This window comes from Mixophyes fleayi, chromosome 8, assembly GCF_038048845.1.
Source record: "Mixophyes fleayi isolate aMixFle1 chromosome 8, aMixFle1.hap1, whole genome shotgun sequence".
Taxonomy (NCBI): Eukaryota; Metazoa; Chordata; class Amphibia; order Anura; family Limnodynastidae; genus Mixophyes; species Mixophyes fleayi.
Genome location: NC_134409.1, coordinates 93,290,088 through 93,307,552, shown reverse-complemented (window position 1 = coordinate 93,307,552; position 17,465 = coordinate 93,290,088).

The following is a 17,465-nucleotide window of genomic DNA, read 5'->3' as shown; positions in this document are numbered from 1 at the left end:
TTGTTTTACATGTACCACTAAAAGAGTTAAGAAACACCTGACAAATGGAGTAAATAAAGCTAATGAATATAAAAGAAATTATCCAGAACACGAATATGATGACATCAGAGCGTTGGAAGACAGGGATGAAGAAATCTACTTGGAAAGAGAAAAATATGTTTAGAAATAATGTCCGGCAGGTGCACTGTTCACTTTGCCAAGCGGGACGGTTATTATCCTCCAGCTGGTCTGTAAAAGGACCCCTGGGGACAGTACGCACTTAATCAGAGCATCGCCTGGTCTGATTAACATAGTGAATTCAGTGTTTTAGTATATTTGTCTTTTAAGAATAAAAGTAGGGACTGTGAAAAGTAGATTTACATATTGATTGGTGATTGTATATAGCCAAATATACTCCATTTTGTATGCTTAGTTTAAAAGATAAATTTTATGCTTAAAATATATTCTGCAAACATGTAACAGCTTTTTGCAAAAGAAATACCTGACATTTACAAAAATGATGTTGATAACAAAGGAAGTACCTTTTTACACCTAGGACCTGCGGTCAAGCCATTTCTTAGAATTTAGCAGAGTAGATGAAGGTGTCTCTATCTATTCATATAGCTTGCGGTTAGCGGGGGCTGATGTTTGTGACAATTTAGGCATTATAGGCAGTTCAGTAATATAACAGCTGAAAGTATAAATGTAATTGTACTTTGTTGAATAAACCAGAACTCTTTTTGATTACGCCTGGCTAAGATGTATTCAATTTGATTTCCCCAGCTAGCTGTGAATTCATAAGTTACAATATTAGTTACTGAGAATCAAGGATAGGCTATTGACGAGGTCCTCACATAGGATCAAGGGTGGGATTACACCTCTAACATTGCTTGATATGATTTTCAAGAAATGGATCAAATTGTGCGATCAGTTCTAGACATCCAAGGAAACATCCATTCTATGGAGAACCAAATAACTCATTAGTCACACGAAAGAGTAAACCACGTCCCCCTAGGAGCTTGATAACGGCAACAACTCTCTTTAAAACTTCTCTCCAGTAATTTTGTTCTTTACCCATTTGTAAAGCAAGGGTGTTGTCTATCCGACAACCAAATTTGGCTCGTTGTGTAAATTTCATTACACAGCTGCGATGTTCACTTGAGATTTCATGGTCCTTTAAACCTTGCTCCAGCATTTTTCCAATCATTAAATCCAGATGTTACAAGGGCATGTGATATACTGCTGTATAGTTTACAAGGGATGCAAAATACAGTGCCTTTTGATTTAGAGTATATTATCCAATCCCAATGAACAATTTCGCCATTAATTTTTTTTCTCCAAAAGAGATCTGGAGTCAGAAGTCTTGCGCAGTCAGAATAGATTCTCCTGGATGCTGAAAAATCTGTCAAAGTATTTTTTAATGGATTGCATGAAAAATACTCTCTAATGGATTCGGTTGTGTTATTACCCAGTACCCAGTCAGCGGGATCATGAGAATAACTTACAACTATATTATCATCCATCGATTTTATGAATGTATCTTGTGATCTTGACAAGGGAGTAGACAATTTCTGAATGCTCCCAGTCTGCAGATCGCAAATTTCTTCACAGAAAGCAGAAGAGGTCTGTTGTACATTTGCTTCTTCTATGTCATGGGATGGTCCAGACATCAGGCTTGTGGTATTGGAGGTTTCCTCCAAGCTGGCAGGGAAAGTATCCTGCTGTTCACCTGTATCCATGTGTGCAGTCATACTGCACTGCAAAGTTCCTGGTCTATCAAAATCTGGTTCAGGATCCTCAGAAGACATCGGGGTTAAGAAAAGCTGCATCAATTTTTGTTGTTTCAGTGCTTCCTTTTCCATCTCTCTCTTCTTCTTTCATTTGGCAGACCCAGGTGGTTGCTTATGCATGTTATCTTGTAGTTTTTCTACAGAATAAGAAAGGTTAATAGCAATTGTATTACCTATACTATACCTTACATTCTATTTTCCTGCTGAAAATGTCATCATCATGTATTCAGCTACATCCAAACAAAACAGCAAAGTCAATAATCCTACACAATTGACCCCAAATAAAATTGGCATTGTAACAGTCATGCCTAAATATACAAGAAATTACATAGTTGATTAGTGTTGTCCCAAAACCTTCAATTTGTTAAACATATTATAATTTCCAAAATCACTTTCTGCACTTTCTCTACCAGCTGACTGCAACTGATGACTAACTACAAGCCCCTGAAAAAGACCAATCACCACTTTTAAACATAAAGACATTATTTGTTCTTTCACATACAGATTTATCTACCAATACAGAAATACATATAATCGTAAAAAAAGGACTATGAACCATTTCCAGATTGAAGGAAGCTCCGCCACATAGGTCTATTTATAACCTACTGCCTTTCCCATGCAGAAAAACCAATAAGCATATGGACTTGTTTGAACCTCCCATTTGTGTTTGCATATTCTTGTAGTATCCATCATGTCACATGTCAATACTTTAATGTATGGTAGAATTTGATCACTTTATTTGCATGTGATATTTATACAAGATTTAACCCAGTAGGTGTAAAATAGGTGTAAAGTCTGTGATCATATAACATGCAGAGGTCAGCAGCCTTATAGACACTTAACCAATTAATTTTCATGTGCATGTAAATATAATTTACTACTGTGTGTAACACACACTCCCAGAGAAGACATGCTCCCTCCATGATTTCGCACTATATAAAGACTTGTAGTGTAATCAGGGGAATAGGTACTATCTCCTGGGTGAGAAGCAGCAGTACACAATTCACACAAGTCCAGACGTTTCACAATAACAACCACAGACAGTTTATTCACCAGCTTGTAAACAAAACAGAATATAATCAAAATCCTAGCCATCTGGCTACTAGACAATACATTTAGCAAGACCCTTTTTTAGAACTACAACTTATTATTGCTCACTGCAGCAGAGTGTCTGAGGAGGCAGCTCACCTCCTCCCCAGGTCTGAGACACTGGTTGCATATCCCAGCTGCCTTTTCACAGACACCTCCCATCTCTTGATCAGTCTGTTTTAAACTACAACCGACAGGAACAGGAAGCTTCTGTCACAGACTGAAGAGTGCACATTTTTACAATAGAGATAATTACATTTTAATAATAGGATTTTTACAATAATCGTTTAGAATGATAACTTTTCATTACTCACGTTTGCTGATGAAAAGAAAGGTTATTTCAGTCCCTGCAGGTTGAAATTATTGGTCCAACACTGCGCACTGTATTTTGATCCTCTGTATGATGTCACTTCAGTCCCTGCACGCCCAGTCCAAGCACACTGGGCCTGCGCAAGCTCTCACAGCTCCCTCCTACAAAAAATGTATAATTTGAAGTACAGAAGAGAAAAAAATGTCCCCTACTTCATCACTTTGATTACTTTTGCTCCTCCTTCACACTGTTTCCCCTTTAGTACACTGTACTCCCTTCATCATGCTTTTGCCCTTTAATCATCACACTGTTCACCCTTCACCATCACACTGTGCCCTCCATATTTTTGCTCCCCTTGTTTATTTCCCCTCACATGGCCTGTTCCACATTTCTGTCATCATGCCCCTCTGCTACATATTCTTGCCATTATGCCCCTCATGCCCCTCTGCTCCATATTTTTGCCATTATGCCCCTCATGCCCCTCTATTTTTGTCATCATGCCCCTCTGCTCCATATTTTTGCCATTATGCCCCTCATGCCCCTCTATTTTTGTCATTATGCCGCTCTGCTGCATATTTTTGCCATTATGCCCCTCATGCCCCTCTATTTTTGTCATTATGCCCCTCTGCTCCATATTTTTGCCATTATGCCCCTCATGCCCCTCTATTTTTGTCATTATGCCCCTCTGCTGCATATTTTTGCCATTATACCCCTCTGCCCCTCTATTTTTGTCATTATGCCCCTCTGCTGCATATTTTTGCCATGCCCCCTCATGCCCCTCTATTTTTGTCATTATGCCCCTCTGCTACATATTTTTTCCATTATGCCACTCATGCCCCTCTATTTTTGTCATTATGCCCCTCTGCTCCATATTTTTGCCATTATGCCCCTCTGCTCCATATTTTTGCCATTATGCCCCTCATGCCCCTCTATTTTTGTCATTATGCCCCTCTGCTACATATTTTTGCCATTATGCCCCTCTGTTTTTGTCATTATGCCCCTCTGCTGCATATTTTTGCCATTATGCTCCTCATGCCCCTCTATTTTTGTCATTATGCCCCTCTGCTGCATATTTTTGCCATTATGCCCCTCATGCCCCTCTATTTTTGTCATTATGCCCCTCTGCTCCATATTTTTGCCATTATGCTCCTCATGCCCCTCTATTTTTGTCATTATGCCCCTCTGCTGCATATTTTGGCCATTATGCCCCTCATGCCCCTCTGCTACATATTATTGGCATCATGCCCCCTCCCTTAATACCTGTTCCAAATTTCTCTGGCATGGCCCCTCCGTTAGTTAACTTACCTTCTTATTGTGCTTGTTTACTCGATGTTGCGCTGCCGCTGCTCCTCCTCTCTGTGCTCACTGAAAATTACGTCGGGAGTGACGTCATCACGCCCGACGTCGTTTTCAGTAGGAGAGAAGGAGAGGAGACTGCCGGGTCCCGACGAGCGGTCAGCTGACTTCTTTTTTTTTTTTCTTTATTTGTCTTCTTCCTTTTCAGCGTTATGCCGGCAGACAGAGGAGGATGGCAGGCGGAGGGGAGCGCCCCTCTGCCTTGCCTACCCCGCTCACCGTCGGCTCTGGTAGGGTCCTCTGGGTACCGCTGGGCCCTAGGCAGTTGCTTAGGGTGCCTGGCGGGAAAACCGGCCCTGGATAAAGTTCATTGTCATTGCAAAGAGGGAGTTTGAAATTGCATTTCTGATCACTCTTCATGACATTCTGGAGTATATGCAATTTTCATAAAAACTGAGGCAGCAGACTTTGTGAAAAATAATATTTGTGGCATTCTCAAAACTTTTGGCCATGACTGTAGTATGTGATAGTTAGTTTTTTTGCCAATCAATACATAGTTCTTATAGCTCCCACAAAAGCATCTCTCTGCATGTTACTAAAAACTGAATATGGTCGTTCAATTTCACTTGACCCATTTTCTTCAAAAACGTGTTTTTGAAGTATATTTGAACATGAGTTCAGTGTGTAATTTACTTTGCTCATGCTCAATTAAACTTTCTTTTCAAAGTCTTTTGCACGGAATAGTCACCCAAGTCACTTCCTTGTTTGTGGCCTGTCTCTTTCCATATTTTATACATGTGGAACACATTTACCAATAACCACTAAAATGTTTTAAACCAGTGACTATTTGCTCCCAATATGCGATGTTTAGAGAAACATTTTTCATATGAAATAGACTGTGATTTGTAAGATGGACCAGTCTCGTCTGCAATGTCCTTTTTGGAAATCTCTAGCTCTGTTGTTGTGTTCGTACTTTCAGTTTTCTTAAAGAAACTTTAGATTGTTGTTTTCTGATTTAATTTCTTACTCATTGTGTTCAGCCCCCTGTTACCCATAGATATAATTTTTAACAGTGCACAGATCCTGCCAAAGGTTGTTTGGGCATTAATTATTTTTTAAGTGCCAAGATACTGCACAAAGATGGTTTAAGCAGTGCCCAGATACTGCACAAAGGTGGTTTAAGCAGTGCCAAGATACTGCACAAAGGTGGTTTAAGCAGTGCCAAGATACTGCACAAAGGTGGTTTAAGCAGTGCCAAGATACTGCACAAAGGTGGTTTAAGCAGTGGCCAGATACTGCACAAAGGTGGCTTAAAAAGTTGCCAGATACTGCTCAAATGTACACCAATAATTTTTTTAGGTGCCAAAATACTGCACAAATGCTAGCTACAGGGGCCCTCTCTCTACACTTAAGTTTTACACCTAACCCCCACCCCCGTGACGTACCCGAAATCCATGAAATATTGCTGCAAACATCCAGCATCAGTCGCTGACGTCAGCGTGACTTTAAGCCTCATCAAAGTGAGGGCCGAGCGGCAGGAATCGCTGCCTTTTCGGCTCATCATAGTGTGTGCTGGGGGCCGGGCGGAGCACCCGGAAATTAAAGCGTGGAGATGCAAATACATTCAAACTCAGCATGAGCACCACTGAATCAAGTCATCGGTTTTTAATGAAAAGTCAATTTTAACATTTAAAATGGTATTTAAAATAAATTATATCTTAAAGTGCAGGGTCTGCTATACACAATTTTAGTCAGTGCAGTTTAAAACAAAAAAGTCAGTAGACTGGATGCAAATAAAGTTTAATTTCTTTTAAACATCCTCTTTTACAGTGTATAGTATTTATTTTAAAAAAAACAGTTGCAGACTGTGACAGGATGGACCGCTTATTCCACCCTGTCTGTTGTTGCTGGGAACCGGCTGGGCTTACTTTGCCAACGTTCCCTTTCGTTATCCCAAATGCGCCCTATTGCCACAGTAGGAAGGGCTTATAATGCTGCCACCACTGAGCGCCTTCTATGGCACTCAGAACCACGTTACTTCTGGGTCTCTGACGCTGTTAGTGTACCTTGTTGCTGGTGTACCTCGTTGCTGGTAACTCCGGACCTCTTACTATGGATCCGGGTTGCTGTGAATGGATCCCCCCCTGGCCTATCACACTGACCAGGGCTGCTGGGTAGCAGGCAGAGAGGTGGTACTGGAAATGCTTGGGTCCAAACCTCAGACTGCCGGAGAACGGATTAGATTTAGGGTCTAATCTGTAGATCACAGGAATACAGCGATATTGAAGATGTTCCAAGCAGGTCTATGAAGCTAGATGGTTTATTTGCTCACACTGGTTTGAGGTACCAGTGATCAAGTCAGATGTTGAAATCAGAAGAACACTTACATGCTCACACAGCTCATCTTTTATACAGTTCAGAAATAGTCTATTTTTAGAATCAGGATGTAACCCTGCTTAGCAAAACATGAATTTACATGCATTGCAAAGCTAACAATATTTACATTTATCTGTGAAATTCTAGAAATGCTGTGATGTCCTACACCTGGTTTTCAGATGCAGAAAATCCAGGAGCCAGTCTTAATTAAAAGTTCCTGCCTTCAATGTTGGACCTTCACACATCAAAAAATTTCATTAACATGTGGCCTTTCATCAGACCATTTGGAATGCATATTCAACAAGAACAACAAAAACCAAAAACAAGCTATTTTCCCACATCGCAATACACAAGAGGCTTGGTACACACAGGCTCATTGTATCAGATATATACATCAGAAATAAGGTATTTCCTTTAGCAACGATAAACAGAAAAACCAAATTTTCCACCCTGGTCTCAGAGATAACGATTTCCTATCTCACAATATACACAATCAAAAATAAGTACCCGTGCGATTACATAAATAAGTGCCCTGCGCTATTTGCTGTAAATACATTTTTACCAAAAGTTATTTAATAGTGATCCAGTCACACAGACCCTGTCAGGTGTTTGAATTATATAGCAATAAAAAGATCTTTAAGTATTTCACTGCTGCAGTTCTCTTGTGTTGTACAAGATGGACAATGGAGAAAGTATGATGGTACAATCCAATACGCCGAACATTTAAGAAATTAATTACCAGAATGTGGTACCATCCTGTTGCCCTGAAGTCACCGCTACACAGTTTCACTTTAAATTAGCCTCATGCGCTTGAGTATGTGTGAAGCTAATCTGGCTACAGCACACTTTTCCCTTGGAGTGAGGATGACCATTGTAAAAATATAGCAATTTTCTCTTTCATCCTATCTGGGGGACACTGCTACCATGGGTTCTATGAGGGGAACGTGGAGTTGGCACTTAACTTTGTTAAATGTATCAAGATAAAAGGCCCCTCCCCTCTGCAACCCCTGTACCTCATCAATTTAGATAAAGTGCCCAAAGGAGTTGGCCTTACTTTTTTTTGCTAGTCTAGATTTATTTTATTTTATCCATTTTATTCTTTATTTTTTTTTTTGCGTTTTATAAGAATACAGGTACCGTGCACTATAAAAGGAGAGCACGCTTCCTGAGTATACAGCCACACTATAGCTGTTTTACAGTGACGGCTCTCACTGACAGCACCTGCAGCTTTTCAGTGCTGACGGGAGGATTAGTTAAATAATTGTCACAGAGATCGTAGAAGCAGCTTGGAAACCGTGGATTTTTGTATCCCACCCGAGATTCCTTGCCCTGTATCACTTACAGGAGGAGGATCTGGCTCATTGGGAACAGGTTGCAAAGGTTGATACTCTAGTGGCACGCTTAGCGCGTCACTCCACTCTCCCAGTGTTGGGAACAGCTGCCCTATAGAATGCCACTGACCGCAAAATAGAGGGATTTTGTAAATTCACTATGTAGGGATAGCCACCTCCTTCAGACCCATATTTTCATCTGCATGAGTCAGTCCATGGAAGCATGGGCTGACTAGTTGGAGACAGAACTCAGACTTGCTCCCCCTTGTCCTGCCCTGCTTCAGGATACTTCTACGAGACTGCCTAAAATACAGCCTTCATTTCATCCTCTATATCTGCATCGGCTGTAGTAGCCAGAAGAAGCCTGTGGTTGAGGTCCTGGGATGCAGATACAGAGTCAAAGAAATCGTTAGAAACTCTGCATTACTCAGGTGCCAGTTTATTCGGTCCTGAATTGGATAATATTATTTGCCAGGCCATTGGTGGCAAAAGTACCTGTCTTCCGGTAAATGTACCTAAGCCAGCCCCTTGTCGTTTTTTTTAAAGCCAACCTGTCCCGCGGCCCGAAAGGAAGACAGACGATGCTTCATTGTGTTGCTTCTCTTCTGTCAGCCGGGGTCATCGCCCCAGTTCCTGGGAATCAGAAAGCACTGGGGTTTTACACCAACCTCTTTCTAGTTCCCAAACCGAATTGCTCATTCCAACCCATTCTAAATTTGAAGATGCTAAATCTTCATCTTCGTTTGGACAGGTTTCGTATGGAGTCCCTCCGGTCAGTAATAAATGGGTTGAGAGTAGGTGAATGTCTAGCGTCAATAGACAACAAAGACGGCTATCTGCATGTCCCCATTTGGGAGGGACACCAGGCCCTGCCTCATTTTACAGTGGGTTCTTTACACTACCAATTCAGGGCACTACCCTTTGACCTCTCAATGGCACCAAGGGTGTTTACAAAAATAATGTCGGTCATGGGGGCCTGTCTTCACTCTATGGGAGTGAGAATTATTCCATACCTGGATGACCTGCTCATCAAGGCTACCTCAGCTCAACTGCTACTCCAGCTCCTGCCACTTACCATCAACACCCTGGAGCGTCACAGCTGGATAATCAGTCGACAGAAATCCCAATTGGTTCCCTGCCAGAGGATTACCTTCCTGGGACTCATCATGGATACCAGCATACAGAAAGTATTCCTCCCAGAGGACAAGATCCAATCAGTTCAGGACACAACATCACGATCTGGCCTGCAGCAGACCATCCATGTGCCTTTGCATGCGCCTTCTAAGCAAGATGTTGTCCACCTTCGAGATGTTTCCCTACTGATGGTTTCATTTGCGCTGCTTCCAGCGGGACCTCTTTAAATTATGGTCAGGATCCCACTTGCACTTGGACCGCCAACTGACTGGTTTTCCCCGGTGGTGCGGGTGTCTCTTCGGTGGTGGACTGTCCAGGAACACTTGGAGATAGGCAGGTCCTTCAGCCAGTGGTCCTGATTTATAGTGACCACAGGCGCCTGTTTGAAGAGGTGCGGAGCTGTAGTCTTCCATCTCCAGCTTCAGGGTCATTGGTCGTGTCAGGAGACCTCCTTACCAATCAACATCTTAGAACTGAAGGCCATGTTGATGGTCCTACAAGGGCCCCAGATCATCCTTCAGGGGTCCCCAGTCCATCTGCAATCCGACAATGCCACGGCTGCCTCTTCGACATGAGTTCCTTCTTCAACGACCATTGCGACACCAGGACCTACCTCGGCTGGCTTTAGCAGCGTGACTGTTGAAGCCAGCCTTTGGCGGTCAAGAGGGTTTTCCCCCAGTGTGGTAAACACACGTTTGAGGACTTGAAAACCAGTGTCGGCAAAAATATAACACCACTTCTGGCACACCTGTATTAGGTGATGCGAGGGTCGACCCTGTCGCATGGCTTCCTCTCAACTTCCTCGCTTTATTGCCTTTCTCCAAGATGGCTTGTAGGCAGGACCTTGGCTTCTTTAAAAGTGCAGATCTCGGCTATCTGTGTTTTTCCATCTTCAACGGGAGGATATGCTGGATATACAGATCTTTTTGCAGGGAATCCTGCATATACAACCACCATATGTTACACCTACTTCATCTTGGGTTGTAAACTTGTACTCGATATGCTGCAAGGGCCACCCTTTGAACTCTTGCAGCAGAAAGTAGTGTTCATGCAGGCTATTGCATTGGCTCGGAGAGTGTCAGAGTCAGGGGCTCTTTCATGTAGAGAACCATTCCTTGTGTTTCATGATGATCCGGCTCCATATGGTCCCTTCTTTCCTACCTAATGTGGTTCCGGGATTTCATATAAACTAGGAAATCGTAGTTCCAGTGTTCCAAGAAGTGGCGTCATATTCAGGACCTAACACTATGGAGTTCCTAGATGTGGTTAGGGCCCTCCGAATTTGTGTCAGAGGGACAGCGCATATTCGAAGGACAGCTTCATTATTCTTTTTGTTTGATTCCCATAAACGGGGATGGCCAGCTTCCAAACAAACTATTGCCAGTTGGCTTACCTCAACCGTTAGGCAGGCGTATGTCAATGCAAATAGATAAAATTGCACCCATTCCGGGGGAGTTGTTGGGGCTTCTTGGGCAGCGAAGAATAGTGCCTCAGCAGACCAGCTTTGCAGGGAAGCCACCTGGTCCTCGATCCATACATTTACTAAATTTTATCAGTTCAGTCAATTCAATAGCCCTGCACGTAGTGCTCTAGAGTGGCCCCTCCCTTAGGGGGGCTGCTTTAGAATGTCCCCATGGTAGCAGTGTCCCCCAGATAGAATGAAAGAGTAAAGAGGATTTTTATAGTTACGATAAATCCGTTTCTCTGATTCTATCTGGGGGACACTGCGTTCCCTCTCTTCTGCTGCGTGTTCTTGGATTGTTTGACTCCCCTATCTTGGGGCTTTATAATTAAACTAAGGAGCTACAGGAGTTTCAGTGGGGAGGGGTCTGTCAGCATGATACATTTAACAAAGTTAACTAGTTAAGTGTCAACTCTATGCTCCCCTAATACAACCCATGGTAGCAGTGTCTCCCAGATAGAATCAGAGAAACATATTTATTGTAAGTATAAAAATCCTCTCTTTCTGACTCAGTCAGTACTGTACATTCTTCACCTACCTGAAAATAAACTTGCATCCAGTAGCACTGAAGGAGTACTTTTAACTGGATCCAGTTGTTGGTGGAAAGCAGCTAAAGGGCACCAAGGCCCATTACATTTATAACTACATTGAAGTAGTGGGTGTCACTCACCGGAGTGTGAGTGCCTTCACTCTGGTACGTGGTTCTCCATCTTTCCCGCTCACACCTGTGTGGAACCGCGGCCGTCCGCCATCCTGTCGCACTGGGCATGCGCAGGTCCCTTTAACAACTACACCTGACCACTAATGTGATTGATGGATCAATCACCCCTCCCTACTTAAGGCACCTGCAGCCTTAGGTAGGGGCCTGATCTTGAAGTCTCACTCCCAGTGAACTTCTATAGGTGTGTGCAGTTTCCAAACTGCTTCCAGCTCTACTCCTGTGTGCAGTTTCCAAGCTGCTTCCAGCTCTACTCCTGTGTGCAGTTTCCAAACTGCTTCCAGCTCTACTCCTGTGTGCAGTTTCCAAACTGCTTCCAGCTCTACTCCTGTGTGCAGTTTCCAAGCTGCTTCCAGCTCTACTCCTGTGTGCAGTTTCCAAGCTGCTTCCAGCTCTACTCCTGTGTGCAGTTTCCAAACTGCTTCCAGCTCTACTCCTGTGTGCAGTTTCCAAACTGCTTCCAGCTCTACTCCTGTGTGCAGTTTCCAAACTGCTTCCAGCTCTACTCCTGTGTGCAGTTTCCAAACTGCTTCCAGCTCTACTCCTGTGTGCAGTTTCCAAACTGCTTCCAGCTCTACTCCTGTGTGCAGTTTCCAAGCTGCTTCCAGCTCTACTCGTGTGTACAGTTTCCAAACTGCTTCCAGCTCTACTTGTGCTTCAGCTTCCACGCTGCTCCCTGCTCAACTCAGCGGCGGTTCCCATACCGCTACAACGCTTCACTTCTCAGCTGATTCCGGATCTACACAACTGGGTATGCTCTACTGACTATTGACTATTGCCTATTGCTCGCATACCAGTTGTATCCATTGTTTGCTGCACAGGGTACAAGTACCCATATAGACTGTGTTACTGCATTGCTTCATTTAGGACAAGCTTTCACTCAAGCTACGATATCTCCTCACGCTACTACTTAGCGTTATTGTGCATATCTGCTGTGACCAGCTTCTCCTCCCTGCAAGGCATCTACTCCAGACAGACTATTCATTGTGCCTTCCATCTCTGCCTCACAAGACATTGCTCTACTCGCGCTGTTTCCATACAGCCACAGTTTGCCTTTCAACTTCACTCTCCTGCACCTGGACAAGTCCTCATTCCTTCTCACAGCAGTGGTACAACTTGCTGCACGCAGACCACTGACTTCCCTGCTACCTACCCGCACCTGGACAAGTCCTCCTATCACAGCGGTGGTACAACTTGCTATACGCAGACCACTGACTCTCCTATTACCTACCTACACCTGGACCAGACTCCTCACCATAGCGGTGGTACAACTTGCTGAACGCAGACCACCGACTACCCTGCTTCCTACCTGCACCAGTACTATTCTTCCCATCACTGCAGTGGTACAACTTGCTGTACGCAGACCACTGACTCCTCCTCTACCTACCATCACCTATCCACGTCCACTCCTCGTGTCTACATTATCTTCAGCCTCCAGTTTACTGCTCCAAGTCGCTGACTTTCCTCTAACCATAGCTGCAAGTCGCTAACTTCCTCAGACTATCTCTACTCTCCTGCTGTTGTGTCGCTCCAATCATTCACCTGCCTGCTTTGAGGTGCGTGCCATAACCCCGCCTCTCTAGCAGAGTTCCATCTGGTGAAACTCTGGTAAGCAACTCCTAGTGCCCGTGACAGTGGGGGATCTGTGTCAATGCGACAAGAGGGTGGAGGGTCTGTTAATGTGCTAAGGAGGATCTGGATGTAATATGGAGAAGGGTTGTGTAGCTATGATATGGGGGAGATCTGTAATAAGCAAAGATTTTTAAAAATGTGGTTCACAATGTTAATACAAGGCATAGGTGGACAGTGATAATATTTTTTTTATGTATTATTGTTATGTATTTATTATGTGTAGTACCACTAAGAATTTAAATCTACTTGTGCCACTGGAGCTGAAGCAAAGTGCCTGTCTTGTCCTTTAGGGAACATCAGTTACAGGATAACAAACTTTAAAAGTTGGGCTTGGGATTTATTTTTTGAGAGCTTTTGGTTTTCTGCCAATATTCACAGTGAATGCATAAATATATATCAAGGCCTATGGAGGTGATTTATTAAAGTGTCAATTTGACCCCAGCTTGGTTGATCTGTTTTGACATTTTATCCTAACTTTATAAGGGTTGGAAGAGAACATAGGTCTGACCAACAAAATTAATACTTTCACCTTTAGCAAATCACACTGTATTCATTACTGAATCACATATAAATAAAGTGTTTATATTTAATTAAATAATCTTATCTGTTGTTCTTATTGTTTTCTAAAAAGAGAAAAGTAAAGCATAAAAAGCTTGCTCATGGGATGGAACATGTTTTCTTTTTAGTTATATTTTTACATTTTCCATATAAGGTGGGTTTGTTTTTCTTTTTTTTTGGGTTTTTGTTTTTTTTACAGTTTTCAATAGATCCTGAAACATTTTATCAATAAACAAAAACCTAACTAAAGTTATAAGTATGAGTATACATATACCATTGCAGAGAAATCTGAATGCATTATTACTTTTCTATAACATGTTGGCTGAGGAATTGGTAAATCTGTACAAATATGCTGATCTGTTCAGTCAAAATAAAACATCCACGATGAGAAAGGGGTGGATGGGAAGCCTTCAACCAAAATATCCAATGTCCACCATCATTTCCATATTAGACCTAATTTGAATTTGTTAGTGTGCACTTTTTGTACAATAGATTGTATTGGTAAAAGCCCAACGCATGAAAAGTGAATGGAAATATGTGTTAAAAACGCGATACTGAAACAAGCATTAGTTTTCATGCTATTTTACCTATTTTACCAGTGTGTATGTATGAATAAGCTCTCAAAGTGGCCATGTATGGAGTGGAGGAGTTGGGATTTAAGTAAATTTCTAAGAATTAATTTACTGGCAAGTAAAAGTACATATTCTGCTTTAATCAGTAGTAGGCCAAGTATCCTTGGTGAAAAAGGCATATAATGTGGAATGTGCCATGTATTCCCTTGTTGTTTGTTCTGTACAGGGTCTGTTCAACCAATATGGAATAGTATTAACTTTCAGCGGTTGGTAGATATTAGTATATAATTATAAATAATTTCCATATATTTTATTGTCTATATATGCCTGTACTATGGGTTATTTTATTTGGTCATAATGGAGTGTTGTGTTTGTATCATTCAGGGTTTGTTAACATTTTGCATTATGAAAACATTTTTGTACATTTTCAATACAGGACTCCCGAGTTTCCAGAAGCCAACTGACAACAACGCTCCAAGTACAAGCGAGACAATGCCTTTAAAGCCATTGCCACTTTAAATTTTCAGTGCAAAATCGTCGAATAGCGGCGACTTGCAAAAATTGAAAGTCAATATATTTACCCCATGGAAATGATTATATGGCCCTAACAGAGCCATGATCTCAACATTATTGGGTCTGTCTGGGATTACATGAAGAGACAGAAGGATTTGGTCAAGCCTACATCCACAGCAGATTTGTGGTTAGTTCTTCAAGATGTTTGGAATAACCTCTGCCACATTCCTTCAAAAACTGTGTGTATGTGTACCTAGAAGAATTGATGCATGGATGCTGTTTTGAAGGCAAAGAGTGATCACGCCAAATATTGATTTGATTTAGATTTCTCTTCTATTAATTCACTTTTCATTTTGTTAATTGATAAAAATAAACTATTAACTATTAGCATTCTTACTTTGTAGCATTTATAGCATAGTGTACATTTCTAGAATGATCAGGGGCGGATCCAGAAGTTAATTGTACCTGGGTCGATTTAGGGGGGGCGATTTAGCCCCGCCCCCTTTTTGACACCTAAGGCTGCTGACGGCTGCACACTATGTGCAGATCCGTTCAGCAGAGAGAGTTAGGGAGAGAGTCCTGCCCGGCTGCTCTGATTGTGTCCCTGCTAAGGGGGGGGGGGGGGGGGCGATCGCTTCGATCGCCCCCCCCTGGATCCGCCACTGAGAATGATTTAAAACCAAGCTTAAAGGGGCCGTGGCTTGAACGCCATCTTGACCAGAAGCTGGGAGATAGAGCTCCCTTCCCGGAGATCCCAGTACTACACTTTTGGAGGTACCTAACATCAACATCTGTCTCCTACTGCCTTCTAATATCACCAGGCACCCCAGGAGCGCTCAAGTGCCACGTTTGGACACCACGCTGGACCCCCTGGGCATCCCCACCCACGGGTATCACGCTGGACTGGGTTGTTGCCGGCGAATCCCAGAACAGTCTTCAAGTTTTCTCCTGGCTCCTTACCTGGTTCGGGGGCTACCTGCTGGATCATGCGCCCGAGAGTGGTTAGAACAGGCAGAATGGACCGCGGGCAGGGACTTCCGGTTTGTGGCAGTGCACTTCTGGTTTGCTGCAGCAGAGAGAGAGAGGTGAGAACGGGACAGCTGAGCTGGACAACCAGCGGACTGCTCACCAGGGCTCCCTAATATAAACCTTAGCGGACGTAAGGTGGTGGAGTTCCTCTCCTAAGTTCACCTAAAATCGGTGTTTGGGGACGCCCATACAAGCAAGCACGGATTGTCCTTCTTAGGTATTGAGTGCCTCTGTTATTCATTGGCCCAGCGAGATTCTGGTCTGAGGGGACTGGAAGTGTGGGCACCCCCCGGCTGACTACATAGAGCTAGCATTTCCACTCTGTTAGCATGCCTGGGTGCCCCTGTGACCAGATATTAAACCAGTCTTGAGCTGGAGAAGACCTGCAGAAGATAAGGCTTTACTGACATCTAGTGGCCATAATATAATACTACAGCTGCTAAAATCCAAGTAAGAGAAGCTTGTCTGTACCGATGTATTATTATTATTAATTTTTATTTATAGGGCACCACTAGGTATCCGTAGCGCTGTACAGGGACAAACAAAATTACAATACAAAGGTGAGACAGCACAATACAGTAAACAAAATGCACAGTAACTCAGTGAGCTCAAAGCACAGCTAGAGGGGCGGGGGAGGGGAGAGGGGAAGGTCCCGCATACGGTGGAGCCCAAGAGGGAGGGCACGGATGACAGGGAAACCCCCAGAGTGGAGAGGAGGGAGCAAGAGGGAACGGGGAGAAGAATCTCCTAGGGAGGAGGGCAAGGTAGCTGGAGAGCAGAGTTAAAAGTGGTGAAGACAGGAGGAGAGATGACCCTGCTCAAAGGATCGTACAATCTAAGGGGTGTAGCCTATGAAGTAATTAAGCAGGGTCCCTCTGCCCTCATAGCCCACAATTTATGTGCCATCTGATAAGATGCTAATTAAGAGCGTTAGACTACTCTAACAATACAGTGCATTGCTTCTCTGATCTCTGGAAGACCCTCCTCCTCTCGTCTGTCCTCTGTTTTTCAATCCGGATAGGTGTCCGGCATAGCTGTCTGCGTAATGGCTCCAAAGAAGGTGAAGGCTACTACCTCTGCATCACCAGTCCAATTCTTTAAACCCCAGAATGCCTCCCCCAGCGTGGGAAATGCCAAGAAACTGGATATCTCTAAGGATAGACCTTCCAATAGTGCTGTAGCTGTACAATCAGCGGGGAAACGGAAAGAGCTTACTGCTAGTGGACAAGCAGATGAAGGGGACTCTGAAGGCCTTCTCACGATCAAGTCGATGCAGAGTATGCTAGCTCTATTTAAAACTGAAATCCTGTCTGAAATGAAGGCTTCCATGAAGGAAATACATCAGGAAGTTATTCAATTAGGTGGACGCACCAGCCGTATTGAGGATAAAATGGAAGAACTGGTGGCCTCACACAACAACCTTATAACTGAACATGAAAAACTCAGGGATGAAGTTTATTCGCATTGTGATAAATTTGCAGACATGGAGGACAGATCGAGGAGGAACATCATCAGGATTAGAGGAATTCCAGGAACAGTCACTGCTTCTGAACTGCTCCCATATGTCATGAAGTTGTTCCGCAAACTACTACCGGAAGCAACGGAACAAGATTTAATAATTGATCGTATTCATAGGCTTCCTAAGCCTAGATCAGCTCCAGAGATTGCGCCTAGAG